This window comes from Diplotaxodon limnothrissa, linkage group LG19 (genome assembly GCF_057381915.1).
Source record: "Diplotaxodon limnothrissa isolate DT_005_m linkage group LG19, D_limnothrissa_male_GT1.1, whole genome shotgun sequence".
In the NCBI taxonomy this organism is placed as follows: domain Eukaryota; kingdom Metazoa; phylum Chordata; class Actinopteri; order Cichliformes; family Cichlidae; genus Diplotaxodon; species Diplotaxodon limnothrissa.
The window spans coordinates 19,334,015-19,357,050 of NC_140614.1; the positions used below are offsets into that span (position 1 = coordinate 19,334,015).

Here is a 23,036-nt window from a genome sequence, read left to right on the forward strand (position 1 = left end):
GATAACACAGCTGTGAAGTGGAGATGCTCCATCCCCCGGAGAGACGGCTGTTTAACCAGGCACTGAAAGATTAATAAACAAATGAGTGGTGTGCAGCAGACAGACCTGAATCACCTACAGTAATTGCCACTGTAGTTACGCCTCTGTGAGCACGCCTCTGTGCTTGTAAACTCGCCTTATATTTTTGTATGAAAAACATTGCATTGGGGGTTGCATTGTGCTCATAAGGAGATGAATGCCCACCTCCCCTAAATCCCCTCATGCAACATTTTTCCTTAATATCTAAGGACTGTGTAGCTGTAACCCCCTCTGGGTGCCATGACTGACAGAACACATGTCCACACTGATCCTCATCCTGCTGACCACTCAGCTTTACCTCCTCCTTGGGGGAAAAATTCTCCTCACGTGTAGGTTAACATCAGTCCGTTTTTGGTTCGAAAGGTGATATTTTTTAAAAGGTATTTATATTATAGCTGTATTTCATAGTGAAGCTTGCTCTAAATCAGGTTTTAGATCTCACCCTGGGTCAACACACCTGAATCACATGATTAGTTCATTACCAGGCCTCTGAAGAGCTTCAAGACATGTTGAGAAGGTATTTTATCCATTTAAATCAGCTGTGATGGATCAAGGACACATCTAAAACCTGCTGGGACACTGGTCCTCGTGGACTGGGATTGGGGACCCCTGCTCTAAATATAGAAATTTCAATGTTGATAATACATCAATTCAATTCAATTTTATTTATATAGCACCAAATCACAACAAAAGTCGCCTCAAGGCGCTTACATCAGCCATCTTTGCTCCCGAATTGAGTCCAATTTTAGCCTGTGTATCTAAGTCTTGACCTGCATGTCACCAATAAATCAGTAGTTATGGGCGGGCCTTTGAAAAGGTCACAGGTCACCAATACTATTAGAGTTCATCCTCTTGGGGACGATGGGTGTTTCCATTCCATGTTTTCTTTTTTTTCTTTTTTTTGCAGATAAAGAAATATTTCTCTCATTAAATGAATATTCACCTGAAGAATTAAGTCAGTGAAGCGTCCTCTGCAAATCACAAGTGTTTGTTGTAAGTTTCATGCCAATCCAGCCAAGAAACTTCTGCAGGAGACAAAGATTTTTTACCTAATTGTGACACTAGGGAAATAATCTGGGAATCACACAACACGACACGAATTGCTGTGCTTCAGCCCCCAGTGCTTGTAGCAGTTCTTTGTAGAAGAGCAAGACGCTTTGGGTTAGATTATGATGACAAATTGTTAAACATCCATCTTCCTAGAAAGATGAAGCAATTTTGAAGTGGTCTGTTGTGACCAGTGCCACAGTGAGTATGCACATAACTTCTATAGCTAGAGTTTGCTTTGCAGTGTGCTAAGATGACAAGTGATGCATTGAAGGGTATTTCTGCCTGTTTGTCAGCAGCTAAATAGTCTGTAAAGAGCTTTCATGAGGATGAAAAATTACATCTGGAATGGCTGAAATTAATTTTTGGAGGCAGTTTTTCCTTCAGTTCCTTCCAAGTGGTTGTGTTGCGCAGCAAAACTTATGCTAAAGCTAACCTACCTGTGGCTGCAATGCAGAAAATTTGTCTTTTTGAGTGGTAATTGGTGCAGTTAGATGTTTCCTTTTACCATCAAGGGTCAGTCTTCGCTTCATAGAAGCTGTATTAGCTTAAGTTGAAAGGAGCGCTCTTTACATAGGTTTTGCATTATTCATTAAGGTGTATTCCAGTTGGCTGGAGGTAAATACAGGGCTACACCTCCATCCAGTCACAGTCATGAAAGGTCATAAATAATAAAAATATGATATAAATAGTTTCTGGAAACAGCCTACTGGAGGACAGATGAGAGTCTGAGCTGTAAAGAAAAAATAATAATAATAATTATTATTATTATTAAAGAAAAAATAATCAGAACGATTGGATAACATTACAAAAAAGTATAAAATAGTGAAACGAAGGCCAAACAAATGTTTCACACAGGCTCTAACCACAACCGCAGACGTACAGTAGCAAAAGATTCATGAAAACATTTCCTCTGCCAACTTAGTGTACCTTTTGCACTTTGGTCTTACTTACAAATACCGTAGAGGAACACGCACATACAAACACACACCAACACATTTAATCACGTACAGGTTTAGTGGTAATAAATATGCTGCCTGTGCGTTTGTTTCTCTCAGTTGGGGAAATGCAATTAAGTTAAAGCTTATTTATAACACAGTTCAGTGCAGGGCGTGTCACCAGCTCTGAGCCCCCCCCAACCATCCTCCACCCCCAGAGTGTGTAAATCTGACTGGGATTGTATATTCAGGCTCCCCAAACTTTTGACAGCTTCTCCAGCCTAATGGAGTTAGGATGGAAGTAAGTGCATCAGTTTGACCCATTTGACTGTCAGAGCTGCAGATGTTTTAACAAAGGCACCCTGCACTAATTTACAATTTGCTTTCATTCTATAACAGATGACTATTCATAGCTATAGAGATCTATTCATACGTAGTGATTTAATAGTGCAACGTTGTAATTTTAAGTGCTCATTCAACAGAACAGTAATTCTTTCAGAGACCAGAATCAGCAATGCATTGTAGGGCTATTTCACCTTAAATCTGCAGGTATTCAAAGCAATAATAAAATTTAAATAATTCAGAAAAATGCCTCCTTTAATTAACCCCAAGAATGTGTTTACTCTAAGGTGTCACACACTTGAAAATGACTCTCATCAGCTAATGTTAGAGGCTAAAATTAACAGATTGCACTAATAAGCGAGCAGTTAAAAAAAAAAAGAAAAGAAAAAAAAAGATAAACGCTATTGTTGTGTAGCCATGTGAACATTTTCTATTATGCATACTACAGTAAAATGCTCATTAAAAAAGGGTTAATTTCTGAGAATTATAGGACTGAAAATGGCTGCTGTGGAGTGCAGTATCTGTCATGGTCCTGGGTCCCCTGACCCAGCGTTTTTAGTTCCTTGTGATGTTTGTAATATTGTACTTGTGTGAGTTATTTTATGGTTTCTAGTTTCGATCCCTTGCCCTTCATGTTTCTCTGTGTCCCCTCTGTTCTGTGTAGTCTGTGTCTGCATGTTTGAGTTCCCCTCTGTGTCTCTCGATTCTTAGAGTCCTCTGCCTTATGGTTTATGTCTCTGTGTTTCTTAGTTGCTGTCTCCACTGTGTCAAGTTCGCGTCTCTGTGTGATCCTTCCTGTTTTACTTTGAAGTTCCGTGTCTTATATGAATGTGTCCTGCTTTGCTTGTCTCGTCAGTCCTGATTTCTCCCAGCTGTGCCCTCCTTCTGTGTCTCATTCCCCTCGTTACTTCCCAGTGTATTTAAACCCTGTGTTTCTCTGAGTCAGTGTCGCGTCGTCCCTCATGCTGTGTGGATCTCCCTGTGTCTCTCTGTGAGTTCTTAGTTTGTGGTTTCCCAGTTTAGATTAGTTTGTATGTTTTTTCCCTGCCAGCAAATAAAGCTGTGTTTTGAGTTCATCCCCTGAGTCTGTGAGTCCTGCATTTTGGGTCCAACTCCTGCCTGCCGCACAGCGATTCATGACAGTATCAGTCTTTAGGTTCATTGGTCCAGATTGATGATCATCTCCTCTAAAGACACCATAAAATACTGAAGAAGCTGATTTTTATGAAATTAAGTTCAGACAGAGATCTGTGTTTACCCCCATGACTAATTAAATCGCTGTAATGGGTTTGCCAATATGTTAATAATCTCCAACTGGACATTGTGAGTCCAACAACCAATGATTGCAAGTATAGTCACGGTGCTTTGGGTAACCATGCTATGAAATGCTTAAAGTGCACAACCTGTAAGGTCGTGAATCACTTCACTAAATCAAATCACTTGTTTAGCCCAGGTTCCAGGACCCATTGGAAGCTCAAAAATTTGCTGAATGAAGATTTTCACATACAGTGGGGCAAAAAAGTATTTAGTCAGCCACCGATTTTGCAAGTTCCCCCACCTAAAATGATGACAGAGGTCAGTAATTTGCACCAGAGGTACACTTCAACTGTGAGAAACAGAATGTGAAAAAAAAAATTCATGAATCCACATGGTAGGATTTGTAAAGAATTTATTCGTAAATCAGGGTGGAAAATAAGTATTTGGTCAATAACAAAAATACAACTCAATACTTTGTAACATAACCTTTGTTGGCAATAACAGAGGTCAAACGTTTACTATAGGTCTTTACCAGGTTTGCACACACAGTAGCTGGTATTTTGGCCCATTCCTCCATGCAGATCTTCTCGAGAGCAGTGATGTTTTGGGGCTGTCGCCGAGCAACACGGACTTTCAACTCCCGCCACAGATTTTCTATGGGGTTGAGGTCTGGAGACTGGCTAGGCCACTCCAGGACTTTCAAATGCTTCTTACGGAGCCACTCCTTTGTTGCCCGGGCGGTGTGTTTTGGATCATTGTCATGTTGGAAGACCCAGCCTCGTTTCATCTTCAAAGTTCTCACTGATGGAAGGAGGTTTTGGCTCAAAATCTCACGATACATGGCCCCATTCATTCTGTCCTTAACACGGATCAGTCGTCCTGTCCCCTTGGCAGAAAAACAGCCCCATAGCATGATGTTTCCACCCCCATGCTTCACAGTAGGTATGGTGTTCTTGGGATGCAACTCAGTATTCTTCTTCCTCCAAACACGACGAGTTGAGTTTATACCAAAAAGTTCTACTTTGGTTTCATCTGACCACATGACATTCTCCCAATCCTCTGCTGTATCATCCATGTGCTCTCTGGCAAACTTCAGACGGGCCTGGACATGCACTGGCTTCAGCAGCGGAACACGTCTGGCACTGCGGGATTTGATTCCCTGCCGTTGTAGTGTGTTACTGATGGTGACCTTTGTTACTTTGGTCCCAGCTCTCTGCAGGTCATTCACCAGGTCCCCCCGTGTGGTTCTGGGATCTTTGCTCACCGTTTTCATGATCATTTTGACCCCACGGGATGAGATCTTGCGTGGAGCCCCAGATCGAGAGAGATTATCAGTGGTCTTGTATGTCTTCCATTTTCTGATGATTGCTCCCACAGTTGATTTTTTCACACCAAGCTGCTTGCCTATTGTAGATTCACTCTTCCCAGTCTGGTGCAGGTCTACAATACTTTTCCTGGTGTCCTTCGAAAGCTCTTTGGTCTTGGCCATGGCGGAGTTTGGAGTCTGACTGTTTGAGGCTGTGGACAGGTGTCTTTTATACAGATGATGAGTTCAAACAGGTGCCATTCATACAGGTAACGAGTGGGGGACAGAAAAGCTTCGTACAGAAGACATTACAGGTCTGTGAGAGCCAGAGATTTTCCTTGTTTGAGGTGACCAAATACTTATTTTCCACCCTAATTTACGTATAAATTCTTTACAAATCCTACCATGTGGATTCATGGATTTTTTTTTCACATTCTGTCTCTCACAGTTGAAGTGTACCTCTGGTGCAAATTACTGACCTCTGTCATCATTTTAAGTGGGGGAACTTGCACAATCGGTGGCTGACTAAATACTTTTTTGCCCCACTGTACACTGCCAGAAGAATTTTTCACTTGTTTCACTGGCAGTTTTTTTTTCACTTAATACAAGATATTTTAGCTTGAAATGAGTTTTTGCAGTGTAGTCATACTGATGTCCCTTTATCTATAGAGATATCCAAAAACTCTTGATGGCAGGTTAGGTTTTAATAACAGATAATCCCAGGACTTACTGAGTGAAAAAGTGTCCAGTACATTTATTTCTTACCAAATACTACAAAATACTAATGATTTTGTAGTATATATAACGCAGATCCTCCTTAAACGCATCCTGTTCAGCACAGCAACATCATAGCTGATGTTATGATCATATGCAGCCTGAAACCTGAGCGTGCTGCGGTATTAGATATGTGTCTTTAATTAGTGCGAGCTTGTTTGTGAGTCGACTATTCAAGAACTCTGAGGCTGCCTTCAGTCATATAACATGTGCTGTAAATAGGAACTGCCTGCTGGGAAAAACATTTGATGTTGGCCTCCTAGAGGTGACAAGTAGGATATGTGGGAATTCTTCATTGGCTGTGATATCTACAGCTTGACATAAAAACATGTGGAAGTATGTCAGCAGAAATGGCAAGACAAAAAAGAGTGAATATTAAAAACATGTCCATGATGATCTAGTAAAGTTTTTAGAGAAGTATTACTTTTCTAAAGTCTGTAAAAAAATAAAAAAATAAATAAAAAAAATAAAAAGTTTCCAGGTTGTTTTATGCTTCAATTTGGAAGCTGCACATTTTTATTGAAAGTGTGGAAGTGGTAAACTGGAGGTCGAAGGCTGTTTACCATTAAGCACAATGGATGATACTTTACCCACAGGGACTATAAAAGTCAGGACGCTTTGACCGTTACTGCTTCAATTTTGACTTGTGGAGGCTGTGCTAGCTCTTAGCTTTTAGTTATTTATAGAGCACTTTTCAAAAATGTTGACAAAGACAGAGCCATGTGTTCTCACACTTTAAATACTGGAAGAATAAACAAATACAACAAACTTGCATACAGGCAAAAGTTTTAAGATCTTTAAGATAAGAAAGGGCTATAGGACTGCACCTAATGAATTATTCTCCTAATAATCAATTGCAGTGACATTATCAGAAATGCCAGTTTGCATTTAATCAGGTTAATACTTCATATTGGACCTCATAAGGAGCAATCTTCTCATTCAATGGTCTTGGAAAAAAGCTTTTTAAGAGACTATATAGTTTTCTTTTTTTAGTAATACTAATTCATTTTTCTGCCCGTCACTTCATCTCTAAATGTGACTGTGTTTATCCCCTCTTTAGTTTTACACTGCTGTTGATGTCTTTTTTTTGTGTGTAAGTCTAGATGTAGATTTGAACTTGAAAAAAGGGGACGGAGAGTAGTGTTGGTCAATACAGGTCACTGCTCCCATTTTGGTCCCTACCTGCCAGGGCGGCGGTCTGTGGTGCCAGTGGAGGTGCCCTTGCTGCCCCTGCACCTACATCCAGCATCTGCATACTTTGATAAAGGTCAGTCTCGCTTCACAGCATCTTCCTCCATGCACAGCGCAGCAGCATTAGGACTAGAAATCGATACGGCTCACAGAGAGAGGAGCTAAGGTTGCAAAAGGCTGAAGGAGATGAGAGAAGATGTCAGCTTTTTTTCCTCCCCTGCTCTTGTCTTATTTTTGTAGTACCTTAAAGAACAATAGAAAAGGATATGAGAGAATGGGATGTGTTTGCAAATGTTCAAATGTACTACGGTGAATATGTGAATTTGGCTACTGGCATTTGATGTCTGACCAATATACAAAGTGCTTCACTGAGCAACCCCGGAGGCAGATGAGAATCAGTAAAGCTGAATGAATGAATCTGAATTAGGTCTTTTTTGTAAACATTTCTCACCTTTATTTCCCTTCCTTCTGCAAAAAGAAAAGAAGCAGGGAATTTGCATCATCCTTTTTACTTATTGCGGAGGTGTCTTTGGTGTTGACTGTTAATTGCTGAGAGTTTTTAGTACTTCATTTCCCAGAGATCACCTGTCAGTCCTGCAGAATAATTTGACAGCTTCCATTTTTCTGTTTTTAAGTTATTACTTGTGTTTCCTTTCTTTTTCTATTAAGTGCTGAATTTATATGTCAGTTAACTGGTAATTTATAGTCCAATATTGTATTCTGCAACAGCTTGTAGAGTGGTTATTGATTGGTTGCTGGCATGGAATTGGTTGAAAATAGCCATATGCTGCTTCAGTAACCTCCCTGCTATTGCTCTGTTCGCTAGCAAGTGGTTGTGGTGATCTGTAGTTTGAATGGAAGATGCCCACTTGTCTGCGAACTATCACAAACTACTGGTCAAGCAGTAGCAAAACTGTGAAAAGTGCAACGAGAACTGGAAACAGAAAACACTGACCTTCAAAATAAAAGTTGTGCCTTTTGAAACACGTTCCTGCAGCTCTGCAGACACAGCTTTATTTCACTTTAGTTTGTATTGCACTTTTTCAAATTTCAGTACAGCTCTGAGATTAAACGGCAAATATTTGCAGACAAGTGTGTGTCTTGCGACCAGCGCAACCTTCAGCAACCATACACGGTTATTCCCCTGACTCGAGGTCAGCAGGGGGAGTGCTGATCTTTCTAGGCCTGTGTAACTGAGGCATGATTACTTTTTGAATGGGAATTTGTAAATTACCATTTTTAGATCACTGTAACTTCACCCGATGGTTTGTCAACATCTGGTAGGAAACCTCAAATTTAGCAATCTGACTGTCATCTTGGTCCATCATCTAACATTTTGGAGCTGTATGGAAGTGTATGGATGGATGAGCTAGTGGCCTAGCTGACATGTCACTCAAAGCTTCCACAATATTACATAAACTTAAGGCTTATAAAAATTTGAACTGTGAGTTATAAATAAAATCACCCCTGTGTGCTTACTTTTGAAGCCGACCTCAAGTGGCCAGTAGAGGAACTGCACGTTGGTGCTAAAATATTAAAATGTAATTGTATTACAAGTAACTGACTTTGGTAGCTCTCTTTCTGCTAATCTGTCCAGTCGATCTCTGTTATCTTCTGGTCAGGTCAGTGAGTGAAATGCATCAGCCTCAGGTCCATTATTCACTCCCCGAACTCAGACAACTGTCGTGCCATAATGTAGCGATCCATGCAGAGCATTCAAGGAAGCTCACATTCAGCTGTGTGTGTGTGTTTCTTTCTTTCATCTTTGATTATCCAACTTGTAGCAGTCTTCTCTTGCCAAAGTCCACCGTCCCTGCAGTAGGGCTGAACGATTATGGAAAATAATCTAATTGCGATTTTTTGCCCCAATATTGCGATTGCGATGCGATATGCGATTATTTTTTAAGGTCTTTGTCTTCTGTATTATTAAACAAAGACAAGCAATACATCATATAGTATGGCCAATACTATATTACATTAATTTTAAACTGTTCTTTCCTGGAAGACAGACCTCTGTTATGATGACATGAGGTGATGCATGAATTGATGACTGACATTTTTATTTAACTTCTTCAATCACAACAGTATATTTGAACATACACAATAGTTTATTTTTAGCTTACAAACATCTGAGCATAAAGTGCTGACAAGGAACCCTGGTGTAAACATTAAAATGAAAGTCAGTACAATGTGCAGATTGCAGAAATATACATAAACAAAATCAGTGGCTTTACCACACTCAGTTTTTCGACATCTGTGAACTACTAGACAGTCATTCAATTAAAAAATAATATTAAATAAATAAAACTAATAAATAAAAAATACACACATCTTACTGATCTCTGCAGTCAGTAACATTACACATAAAGTGCAAACATAATAGCAATTGTATAAACACACACACAAACACGCCTTTAAAATTTAAAGGCGTGAAATTGGACGGTCTAGCCTTCTGATTAGCGTCACCGCTGTCTCGGTGGAGTTTAATAAACTCGGCCGTCTGCTTCTTGCTATCTAAAATATAACCAGACACTGGCGTAAATTCTCGACTGTCTCATACTTCTGTTTAATAAGTTTTCTGTTTGACGTTTAGTCAGCTGTGTGAAAACCAAGGAGGAACCCACCCGGGGGATTAATAAAGTTTTATTTTATCTAATCTAATAACTTTAATCTCAGCCAAACCGATTTACTCACGAACAAACAAAACACTGAAAAAAGCCCAACAATAACATTTTTAGGTTGTCTAAGTGACTTATATATTACGTTTAACCCGAGCAGCGAAACTCCGCGGTGATCTGAAAATGATGTGCCGGGAGTTGTGCCGTTCTCGGCCGCATCAGTAACCCTCGAGCTCCCGGCTAGCTGTCGAGCTGGTGGGTAGCAGACGCCCCTGAAAACGTCGAAGCACTTTTGCAAATATGGGATATCTTGATAAACCGAGCAGATATTTGATGTTTACACAACTACTTTCTCGCCTGAAAATATGTTAAAAGTTTATTTTGTGACCCAGAAAGATTAGTATGAGTAATTTTAAAACTTAGTAGCGGCCGCCATTGTTGGAAACTGGAGTTTGGCTGGGTCGCGCTATGAATTCTGGGATATGGTAGTAATTTGGACAGCCTTCGGCGCGTCGCTGTGACGTAATCGGTCTACAAATGCGGCCTCAGGAGGATGCAGCCCATGAATTTGGACATGTCCAGAGTATAATCGCAGCCTTTGCGGTTAGAAAATTGCACTTGATCATGTCGCGATATTATCGCAAATGCGATATATCGTTCAGCCCTACCCTGCAGTGGGGTTTTCGTTCTCTTGAAACACCCCGAACAGATTTTTGTTGTGATCTCTTTCCAGTTTTACCATGTAGACTGTCCACAGTCCCCTAGCTCTCCTCTCCTCTCCTCTCAGGCTGGACCAGCATGCTCTGTGAGCAGCTCAGGGGACCTTCTTTGGGGGGGGAACTCATTTCTCCGTAATATTCCCTGGATGCTGCAGCAGAAAATACGCCAGAATGCATCAGTAGTTCCTCGCTCCTCTTCCTGTTCCTGCATGTCAACCCTCACCCTTCATCTCTTTCCTATGCTGCCTCCCATTTCTCCTGTTTCCTTTTTCATCCTTTTCCTGTTGGGGCAGCAGCTCTTTGGTGCAAAAGCAGGCATGACCTCAACATTCACGTATCAGCTGTTTTAAAAGAATTGCTTAATTTGTGTTTCGAAGCTAAATTAGGGTAGGCAGTGAATCTTGCTTTGCAGAGCCAGCAGGACTTTTCTATATTTAACTTAAAAGACTGGAGACATTGATTCTTAAATATTTTTTGGTGTCTGTGAGGAACTGCATAGCTGGACAACATCTCAATGAGAATGCAGAACAAGAAAAAGTGAATGTTGTGTCATAAATGCACTTTGTTATCATGAATCCATCCACTTTTATTATCTACATGCTTTGTATTATTTAGCATTTCGTCTGCCTTTTCTTGTTTTCATCTTACTTATGCAGGTGTATTTGTCAGATCATTTTTACAAACAGCAGAGGTGGAGAATCAGAGAGTGCATTTACTCAGCTTCTGCACTTAAGCACATGTGCTTTACTTAGACATTATCATTTTACAGTACTTTATCTGCACTGCCTTTCAGGAGGAAACTTTGCATTTAATTTAAATGACTGCAATAGTTCCTCCTTACTTTGCAGACAGTCATTTAACATATATATGATCAATTCTGGTTATTTTACAATATTCCACATAATAAAATCATTTCACCTGTTTATATTACACTTTTATCCATCAGTATATGAGGGTCACAGGGATCAAATCAATTTATATAGTTGTTCTATACAGTTTCCTGCAAAGTTTTGAGCTACTTTTTATTTATATTTTACTTTTGCTTTCTCGATTTATTTTTTTAAAACGTGGTCTTCAATAATATATATTTTTGCTTCCTGAAAGTCGTTTAAAGTTCCTCTTTGGACATTGGCTGCTTTTTCACTCATTATTACTCAAGTCTTTGTACCTTCAAGTATAAAAAAAAGAACCTAACTTAAGGGATGAACCAGTGTTATGGCTACACATAACAGATCATTTGATAAAAAATCAATTTTAAATTGTATGTTTAGCCACTTTTTAACAGCCTTTTGCAAAAATACATAATTTGTTCCCATTTCTTTAGCTCAGTCTATCAAAAATAGAAAAGAAAAGGCAGTTTAACAGACAGCATGGCGTGTAGTGTGGCGTTAAAAAAATCTGAGGAAACTGGACAAGTGGAGAAAAAAGAAGTGCAGGTTTAAAAAAATAAAATAAAATAAAAACTACAGCAGATGAACAGTATGTGAAAGTTATGTCCTTACAAAACAGGAGGGAAAATTCAGCAAGGATGACAAAGGACCTGAGAGATGCTTTGTCTCAGTGGAAGGGTGGCTGTCAAGAAGCCATTTAGGAAGGGAAACAAGGAGAAAACAAGGTGGAGGCTCAAGCCACAATTTAGTCAGTGGTGTTGCAGTCTTTGGCCAATACCAAATATTAGCTTTCAAGCTTATTAGAATTTTACAAACTCTGTTCTTGTCTTTTATATTAAATTTCCATTTTTCTTATTTCTGATTTCTGATTGTCCTCACAAAAATATAAAGAAATGAGGGGTAGCTCAATACTTGTACTATGATGTATCACAGTAGAGTAAATCATTCATCTGAGTTTAAATTAGGAAACCATCTGCAGATAAAACTGTTACATCAGAAAGTCAGTTAATCCAGTTAATTCAATGAATAACACAGATGAATGTTCAACTTACCTCACCATAATAAGAAATAGTCTAATTTTGGATTTCAGTGGAGAAGCCATGCTAAAGTTGTGCTAGGATACTTTAGTTAAAACAGTGCAGCTAAATCTCAGGTGTAGATATTCCCAAAATATAGATATATCGCCCAGCCATAATTATGCTCCACAAATATGTATACCGACAGCCTGTGACTATCCCGCTGCATAATGAGTGCTTTTATTTTTCCAAGTTGGTGAAAAAACATTGGCAGTGTGGTTCAGACAGTCCTATCATAGATTCATTGTGTTTGGTGAGCAACACTGTGTGTAAAAAGACAGGAAGAAAATGCCAGCTTTTGACTGGAATCACTTTGATGAGAGGCAGTGTGTCTTAGTGCTCGTTTGTGACAGATAAATCTGAGCTCAGACAGACTTGTAATCAGTGGAAAATATTTTTTCTTTCTCTTTTTATGCATCTCTTCTCTGTCCAATTCCCTTCCCCCCCCCCCCCCCCCCCCCCCCCCCCCCCGTCTGTCTCAACTTTCCTTCTTCCCCCTTGAGGAAAAAAACAATCCGGTCCCTGAGGCAAAAGCTAGCCAAACACTCTCCCTGGTGCCTCGAGGACAGAGCTGAAGACAGACTGCATGCTCGACACATATTGAATGCTTGTCGGGGTGCGTTTGTGAGACTGAGTGTGTGTGTTTGTATGCGTGAAATTTCTCCCTGATGCGTCTGTGCCGGTGGGAAAGAGGGAGAGGAAATAGATCTTGTGTTCCTCCTAATCCTCCCTGTTGATACTCGAGTGGCAGACTTATTAGACAACGTACGCTTTGCACCAAGGGAAGGTTTGCTCTCAGGGCTTTCCACGTGCTTCAAACCCACAACAGTAGGTGCAAAATAAAGCATCCTCTATGCAGTGTGCCACATCCCTTAAGAGGTTGAGAATTGAATGTGGTAATAGCGCAGCAATCCCTCCCACTTAGGCTCACAACAGGGGGAAAGTTGCCTGATAACTATATTCCTCAAGGATTTATTGGATAGCACAATATGAATCACGACAGGGAACAGGAAGCATAAGCCTCGGGTCGGCTAAGGTTGCGGGTGATCCGATGAACTTTGCTGAACAGCAGAAAGATATCCCGAATCCAGGAAACCTCTGGTCTAGTCTTTTGTTTCAGTCCCTTATCTTTTATCAGTACATTTCTCTGGCGTCTGTTTCTGTCTTGTTGTTTTTTTTCAGCATTTCTGTTTTGTCTCCTTTCTGGGTGAGCTCCTTTTTGTAATTCCCATTGGGTTTTTTGGCTCTACCTGTGGAGTTATATTTATATTCCTCTTTTGTTTTATGTGTTTTTAGCCTTCATTCTAAAAAGCCTGCACATTCTTAGTTCTAAGAAGTTGTGTCTGCTTTGCCCGCCCCAGGAATCAGACATCACATTTTTATGTGCTTTGGTGAATGCAGACATCTTCAGGTCCACATTCAACAGAACTTGAGTTTTGTCTATAGAGATAAACTCTGTGTTTGTTTCCCTGTCTGTTGTGCTTCTTCACTTCTGATGTTTTTGTCACTTGCTTGCCATCTCTTTTTTTAGTCTGTGTGTTTGTGGGGTGCTGTTTTTCACTCTTTTCTTGCTTGTTTGTACTCTGTCAGTTTTGTTTACCTTTGGAGTTTGAATTTCTTTTCCTCGCTTGTGTTTTATTTTTAACATAACGTCAAAACACCAGCATTACAAGCTGCCTCCCACGTATAGGGTCTACATTTACCCCCCCCCCCCCCCCCCCCCCCCCCGCCCCGAAAAAAAAGAAATCACAATTCACTTGTAGAGCCTTTTTTTTAAAAAAGGGAAAAAAAACCACTTGTTTACTTGTTTGCTGAACTTTTAGGAAAAACTTATTTAAGGTTTCTTTCTGAAATTCACTGATTTCTGTTTGTTTGATCTGACTTAACTGTGGATAACTACAAAGAACTCCCACTGGAGGCCCCTGTGGAACGCTTCTGTAAATTTTCATTATAGCAGTAGCCAGATATAAGGTTTAGTTTGCTTTTTTATTTCTTTAGATTGTAAAATACATTTCCATAAGCTAAGGATAAGAATTAAAGCGCCAGCAGAGAATTTCTAGCCGCTGCCAGCTGATAACTGTCACCATCGACCACCTGTATGCAATTTAACTATGCTTTTAAAGGTTTGAACCTTAGTGAGTACGTCTTGTTGTGAATGCCTAATTGACCAACCAGTGTGCTTTAACAATATGACATCGTTTTGGGGGCGGGACGACTTTATTGTATAATAAAAGAGTGTTTTTAAAATTAATACAAGCTAAACTAAAACGAAAATCCACTAAACTGAAACTAAACCGAATTAAAAACAAAAATCCAAAATGAAGTAAAAATAAAAACTAATTAGAAAACATAAAACGATAATGCACATGCAACAACGCTGTATAAATAGCTGCCTATGTCTGTACAGTGGGATTATTAGAAAGTGCAGCATTTTACAGCTGCCAAAGACAAAAAAAAGGTTTTAAGCGCCTTGGAGCGACATGGCAACCAGAGACCACAGAAAGCCAATGACTATGGATGGTGATGCAAAGTAGGCGGATCCCGAGAGAAACTTCTGTCAATTTCGATGCAAGCGGTTGAAGCCAGTGAGAGTGCAGGATACTGTAATATGACAGGGTAGCAAATACATTAGAGGGTTACCTAGGCAACCGAAGACTGCAACATCCGTTAGCGACCAGCGAGTCGTTCCTGGATGCAGCTTTACATTCATGAGCTGGCCAGAAATTACTCCAAATAAATGCTGCTGTTGCTGCTATTTGCTTACACATTCTTCACAGCAGCTTAATAAGGTGATGGAATTTCACTGGCATTGTTTTACAGGTTTGCAAACAAAGTTTGGTAATGAATGACAAATTCAGATGCCTGTAATGCATAGTGTCTGTGCAATAATTTTAAACTGAGATGCTTACATTTTGGCCACTTGTATGTCAAAGGCCAGACCTGCCAGAGGCTTAGTAATGGGACTGCATGGTCGTTAGGAGGGTCAGTTTGGCAAACAAACGTGCCTGCGCTGCCCCTCTGGGGTCCAAAGACGGGAAGAGCTGTCATGTTGAGGGAGCTGGCGAAAGATGAAGAGGTTACGCTGTTTGGATCACAGCTCTGCCAAAGCCTGCAGGACTTCTTTCCCTTTACAACACTCAGCCTAATCTCCTTCACTATCGCCCCTTTCATTACCCTCTCCTTTTCTTCTCCTCAAGTTCCTCTGTCCCTTATCGTGTTGGGGATCCTTGTTCCTGGCTCACTTATGCCCCCTCCCCAACACCCCCTCCCTTGTATGCTGCTCTCTGTTTTATCCCCGCAAGCCTATTTTCAAACAACCTTTCTCACATTTTTACCCAGGTTTCTATTTTCTCTCCATCCTCCTCCTCTTTATATCGCCTTAATTTCTTTTCATTTGAATCGTTCTAATTCCATCTTATTTCTTCTCACCCTCCCACTGCTCATATTTATTATTTAAGCCCTCAGCAGTGCCTCCGTATGTGCCGTTTCCTCTTTATAGATGTTGGCCTACTTCTGTCTCAACCTGTAATTGTGCTTTGGACTGAGAGCTGCTCACACCAATGTCCCTTAGAGTGTCACAGCATCAGGGCTGAGGTGTTAAACTTGTGGGCAAACTGGTCACGCACAGTTTAATAGAATAGATCATTTCTGGTGAACTGAGATGTGTGAATTAGTACATTCTCCCACTGGATGTAAAGACCATGATGTTAAGCTGCAACTGATAAATCATTTTCTTCCCCCCCTTTCTTGAGTTATTACATTAATTATTTAGCTAAAAAAAATCACAATAACACACCCTACAATAATACATCAGCAAAAAAACAGAGAAAACCCCAACAATCATATGAAGGAAAAACTCCCTTTTAACAGGAAGAACCCTCCAACACAACCAGGCTCAGGGAGGGCGAATGAAGACAGGATAGAAACATGCTGTGAAAGAGAGCCATTATAAGAATGAAATATCTTATAATTTGCAAAATTGTTGAATTTCCGTGACACCCATAGGCGCTGTTTGTGTGTTATGATGCATTTAAATTCTTTTGACTAACATTTGAGTTGATTATTATGATTTTTATTTTTATCTTTGTTTCTCCACAGATTTACATAGTAAGTGATATATCTAACAATAAGTTAATAATCTAAAATACACTGTACAATATTACCACAGATTTAAACATTTTGCTTTGCACAAGTTTATTCACAATTTCCAATTTAATTTATTATCAACATAAACATAAACCTGCCAATTTCATTCATTTGAACATTTCTTTGGGTATATAATGTAAGATTTCCAAATGTTATACATTTTGTTTATCAAAGGTGAAGATAACTTGAATTAGATTTAGAGTCAACACATTTTTGCAATTAGTATTTCACTTCCCACAGTATCCAAAAGATGCTTGAAATTTTCCTCTATACCAAAAAATTGGTGTCATCAGCAAATAAAGTCCTATTTAAGGACTCTATGAAATGGACAAACAGATACATTTCATTCATTTTATTTATTTCAGTTTTTAAATTTAATACTGGCTTTCATTAGATGTGAGGTATAGTAGTGCACATGGCATGGGTAAAGCTACATATATAGTAAAATAATTGCTTATTTCAGCAAAACAATGTCTAACCACTTGCTGTATATGTTACAGCAGCACTGCTCTTTAAAAAAGAATATGGGTGCTAAACTGGCCTCCGGCTCTGTTCGGATCTCTCTCCTAGTTGGAATCTTTTATCGAGCAACAATGGAAAAACATTTTTCTTTCAAGTCTATAACAGTGGGTTCCTTCAGTTTCCAAAAGCTTACAGAGTGTTATTAAAAGAAGAGGTGATGCAATGCAGGAGTAAACATGCCGCTGACACTTTTTCAACATCAGATTCAAGCGTTTCACTTTCATCGTTTGATGTCTTGTAGTTTTATTATTTTTTGTTAATTCTAATGTTTAGCTGTTGTGAAACTCTTTTAATGCTGTTTTTTTTTTTTACATTTAAAATGATGTATCAGCTTTGGCTTTTTTTTTTTTTTTTTTGGAAGAGTAAGTGTATTGCAGTCTCAGAAAATATTGCTGTTAACTTGTGATATGATGTGATGTAACTTGTGAATCTAGTTCAGGGTGTTCCCAGCCTATGTACACAGTGGTTATTTATAGGAAATGAAGCCTTTAAAACATTCAGACCAGTGTCAAAGGAAATGAGAGGCTGTCATTTCTGGATGTAAACTCCAAAAAAATACATTGCCTTCCTGCAATAGTCAAGGCAACTGTCATGTTGGATTTCATCCAACTTGGTCTAGCAGCGCTCTTTAACATGCCACCAACTGCAGCAACAAGAGGACAGCGGGGTGGAGGAGGTTGTGACGGTGAAATGAAACATGCAGGCAGCCAGAAGAAATGGAGACAAAAAAGGAGGGATGGAGAGAGAAGAAGAAAGAATGAGGGGCAGAGACAAAAGTGGAGCTTGTTTGAGAAGGAGAGTGAAATACTAGACAGAAGCGAAGAGAGAGGAACCCACAGATGTTCTCTGACCAGGCCTGAGGAAACAGGACGAGGAGGAAAGCAGTGTTTTGGTCACAACGGAGGGGATTGAATTTCCTCACAATCAATACTGATTATTGAACCGGACACTTTGAAAATCTTCCATCGTTAGGAGACAAAGGAGAGAAGTCCAGCCAGATCTCTGAGTGAGATCAGCGAGATAATCTGAGCGAGATTATTTGGTTGAGCCAATCACAAACTGAAAAAAACCACAACACAATTTCCTGCTCAGCACATCAATGCTCTCTTTGTTGTTCTTTTCAGCGCCATTTCAAACTGGTGAAAAAAAACCTGATAACTAAAATTAGAACGTCTGAGCAAGAGGACTTTGAATTTATAGCTATTTAGCTATTGTTAAAAGTTAGTGGCATTTGATCAAACTGGCACTTTTTATTGTGGATTTTCGGAGCAAATGAATGTCAGAAGCATGCGTAACTGTCTGTAGGAAAAATATTTACCTTGCATTCGCCATCCATTAAACTTTTGTGCCAAACAACAGATATGTGACAGGCCAGGGAATGAAACTGTTTTTTTTTTTTAGCATAGCTTGATTTTGTTGAGGATCTGTTATCTTTTTAGAACTTTTACATCCCCAGGCTAGTCTAGGGGTTAGAAGAGACTAACATAAAGGTAAAATAGTGAAGGAGGAGTCAAGATGGTAGTTTTTTTTTTTTTTTTTGACACTGTAATTTTTATTGATAGTTTTGTCACAGTTTAAACATAGACATGTTTTGCATTACAGGAGAAATAACCATGCAAGCACACAGTCAAAACAAAACAGAACTAAAGCGAACAGAAGGTGTGGGTGCCAATTCTAATCAACTACCGTATGCATGCCTGCCTTTGCTCAGCAGCATACATACTCCAGCTTATATATGTACTTTTATACAGGCATGCATCAATAGATATACAGAGTCATAGACCTTAAATGTTTTGTTCGTTCATTAATTTTCCTTGGTGCCATACAATGTCCACTTCTCCCACTTAGCAACGAAAATATCTTCCTTTAATCTGAGAATGTAAGTCATTTTTTCCATTGCATAGATTTCTCCAACAATATTTAACCAGTCTTGTGATGAAGGCGGAGCCAGTTTGTACCAGTTTCTTGTTATAGCTTTCTTTGCAGCTATCAATAGGATTTTTGTCAAATACAAGTCGTCGTACAGAACATACTCTCTAATATTCCCAAGATATACAGTTTTAAAATTGTGTGGTAATTGGTAGCCCAAGATATTGCCTATTACAAGACGTTCTTCCAAAAATTATGCAGTTTCAGGCACTCCCAAAACACGTGCGTATGATGTGCTTCCATGTTACCACATCTTCTCCAGCATGGCAAACTGTCTTGAGTCTGTTTACTTTTGATTTTTGGTGTAATAAAGAATCGAGTAAGGTGTTTCCACCCAAATTCTCTCCAGCATCTTGAGTTAGTCGTTGTGTTCTGGGTTTCACACATACCTAACCATTCCTCAGTTGAGATATCAGTTTTTATTTCCTGCTCCCATTTCTTTTTTATGTATTCAGTTGATGTTGCCGTGTTCTCTCTTAGATTTTTATATAGTACAGAAATCTCCTTGAATTGGAGGCCCCTGTATGATTTAATTATACAATTCAGGATGCCATAAGACGTACGCGAACTTCGTATTTCCTTTGAAAAGTAGTCTCTGAGTTGCAGGTACCGGTAAAAATCGGTTTTCTCTAGACTATACCGATCTTTTAAATCTTGGAAACTCATCAAATGGCCATCTTTCATCACTGTACAAATCGCTGTTATTCCTTTTTGTTCCCACTTCCTGAATCCTGGGTCGTGAGCACTCAGTATATCACCAACAACATAGGCAGCCCAGTTTAACATCTTAACCTCCCTTTCCAACTTACTTTGTTTAACTAGGCCAAACCATATCTCTAGAGTGTGGGATGTTATAGGATCAAGGAAATGCTGTAAGGTTTTCTTAAGTTGCTCATTTCCAAGAAAAGTCTGGACTGGGACATCCCGTACTTTTATTTCAATATCTTTCCATTTAGCATTAAAGTTCTGATCACACCACTTTATCGCCGGTCTGGTTTGGGCCGCATGATAGTAATCTTTTAGATTAGGGAGTCCCACACCACCCTGCTTCCTAGATAGTTGTAATGTTGTGTATTTTATTCTAGGCCTTTTACCATTCCATACAAATCTAGAGATGAGCCTATCCCAGTCCTTGAATTTTTCCACTGGGATCTTAACTGGCAGAGATTGGAAAAGGTACAATAACCGTGGGAGGACACTCATTTTTATTGTTGTGATTCTTGCACTAAAGTCTAGTGTAAGAGTTGACCATCGGTTTAGATCGTGTTTAATCTGAGTGGTCAGCCTATCATAATTTGTTTTAAAAAGGTCACTCAATTGTTTAGTCACGGTTACACCCAAGTATGTCATTTGTTTTGCAGTCCAGTTCAGCCTAAACTTATTTTTAACCTCTTCAGATGGCAAATAGTTGAAAGCCAGTATCTGAGTTTTGGTCACATTAATTTTGTACCCCGAATGTTCAGCAAAGATATTAATTACATTAAACATTGGAATTAAAGTTTGGTTTGGATTTTCTAGGTAGAGTATGATATCATCTGCAAATAAGCTGATGATGTGGTCTTCCCCTTTAATACTTATTCCTCTCACCTCCTCACTTTGTCGGATGGCCTGTGCCAGGGGTTCAATATATAGAGTGAAGAGAAGAGGTGAGAGGCAACAACCCTGACGGGTACCCCTCTCGAGAGAGATTTGCTCCGTTAGGCTGCCATTGATTCTAATTCGAGCTGTAGGAGATTGGTAAATAGATTTGATACACATCACAGCACCGTCATCAAAACCAAACCTTTCAAGCACGGCATATAGGAAGTTCCAATCTACACTGTCGAAAGCCTTCTCTGCATCCAGGCTTACTAGGGCCGCACTGCCCTTTTTTGTTTGTATCGAGTTAACTATTTGGAGGGTCCTTCTTATACTATCTTGAGTTCTACGTCCTGAGATAAAGCCAGTTTGGTCTTCATTAATTAAGTCTGTCATAATTGCTCCATATCGCTTAGCGATTATAGATGTGTATATTTTGTAGTCCACATTAAGAACCGATATGGGTCTGTAGTTGTTACAATATTCGGTGTCTTTTCCCTCTTTAGGGATTACTGAGATAATCGCCTCTTTCCATGAGGGAGGTGTTACACCCTCCGCAAGGGTATGATTGAATGATGATTGAAGCATTGGTATCAACTCCTCCTTAAAGTTCTTGTACCACTCTGAGGGGAACCCATCGGCCCCCGGTGATTTATTAGCTTTCAGACTGGAAATTGCTCTAGATATTTCTTCATGACTGATGGGGGCAGTCAGTTTGCTGTTTTGCTGCGTACCAATACGTGGTAAGTCTAGGAAGTTAAGAAAAGCAGTTTTCTCATCTTTATTTGAGGAACATGGTTGTTTATACAAGTTTTCGTAATATTTCTTAAATGTTTCTTCTATTGCTTCCTGGGTATACTGCAAGTTATTTGTAGATGGGTCTCTAATCTTGTGAATCGTATTAACAGCTTGCTGCTGTCTAAGACGCCGTGCTATCAGTCTAGCTTCCTTTGGGCCGTTCTCATAATAATCCTGTTTCAAAAATCTAAGTTTTTTTTTCCACTTCTTCAGTCAATATATTGTCAATTTCCTTTTTTAGTGTTTTAATTCTGCCTTGGAGCTGAACATTCCGAGTTGTTCGGTATAATATTTCTGTGTTTTTCAATTCCTCCACCTGGCTTAGGTACAGGGCCTTCCTCATTTGGTGTTGTTTTGAAGTTATAGCAATAAGCTTCCCTCTGAGCACAGCTTTGAATGCATCCCAAAACACCGTTGGGCTAATTTCTTCAGTGGAGTTTTCCTCTATGTATTGCTTTATATCTTTCTTGATTTGGTCTGTCGTTTCTTTATTATTCAGACAGCTCAGATTTAACCTCCAACAGGTATTTCTACGCCTACTATTTAGATTTAGCTTTAAATGAATGGCACAGTGATCAGCAATATCTGCCACTCCAATTGTGCATTCAGTTACTATGTGTAGATCCCATCTGTTCATTAAGACATAGTCAATTCTTGAGTAAGTGTTGTGAGTCTTTGAGTAGTGTGTATACTCCTTATCCAGTGGGTGGTGTTCCCTCCATACATCTACCATTCCATGCTCCTTCATAAATGTATTAACCATTCTCGCCAGGCTGTTTTTGCTTCTATTTGTGCTTGTTGTATCAATTCTATGGTCGAATACCACATTAAAGTCTCCTGCACACAGCACAGTCCCTTCAGATTCTGACATGACTGTAGTAAGTAGAGTCTTCACATTTTGTTGGTTGCTCTCAGGGGGAATATAGAGATTGATTAGTGTCACCGCCTCCCCTTCTAGTTTACCTCTTACAATAATGTATCTCCCCTCACTGTCCCGAATTTCTTTAGAACATTCAAAATTAACTGAATTTTTAATAAGTATTGCTACCCCCCTTTTACGACTTTTCTTGCAAGTACTATAGTAAGAATTTCTGTACCCAAATTTCTTCAATTTATCATGCTCTTCCTGCGACAAATGTGTTTCCTGAAGATATATTACATTGGCATTAAGCTTTCTCATTTTGAGTATCACTTTGCTTCTTTTAATTGGGTTATTCATCCCATTGACATTCATTGACACCAGCGTTATATTCCTCATCTTTTCACTGTTAAGTTTTGCTTTATTCTTGGCTTATCACTATCATAGCATCCCACACTAACTCTAAGAACTTGGAACAAGATAACAAGAAACTTAAGAGAAACTGAAAATACGTATTTCTTACCCACAGCGTCCCTGTGGTTCGTGGGGTATATACCCTTTCAGATTAGGGGCCCCCGTGAGATCCAACATAGGTTCCTTAAGAAAAAAGAAAAAAAAGAAAAGAAAACCTACCACTTTCCGGTCTACCTTGCCTTGAAAAGTAACAGAGTAATGAACCTTTAGTTTCAGAGTTCTACTGTTCAGTCATTTCCACCGGATTCAAATGTTTGTATCCTCACTTATAAGTTCTCGGTGTTAGATCGCTGCCATCCCAATGCATTTTGCAGTCGCTCCTCCAGCATCGTGCTTTCCCCGCTCCGCTGCGGCACCTCCACCTGTATTCCTCTCCTCCTTAGCTCCTCCGCCGCCGCCCGGCCACTGTCATATGTCCTGGCGCCGCTCTCCCAGTGGATCCTGATTCTGGTCAGAGGCGTCTGGAAGCGAATTCCTCTCTCTTTTAAGGCTTT

At 39.6% G+C, this 23,036-nt stretch overlaps 1 protein-coding gene and 1 long non-coding RNA gene across 4 annotated transcripts in view; both read left to right on the forward strand.

The window, feature by feature from the left end:
- Nucleotides 1-23,036, forward strand: part of slc8a3 (solute carrier family 8 member 3) — a 138,928-nt gene that overhangs the window by 17,118 nt on the left and 98,774 nt on the right. The gene's annotated exons all lie outside the window — the stretch shown is intronic.
- Nucleotides 11,070-13,954, forward strand: LOC146612035 (uncharacterized). Its single transcript, XR_014904947.1, has 2 exons — nt 11,070-12,501; nt 12,532-13,954. It is a non-coding gene; the product is annotated as an uncharacterized LOC146612035 (long non-coding RNA).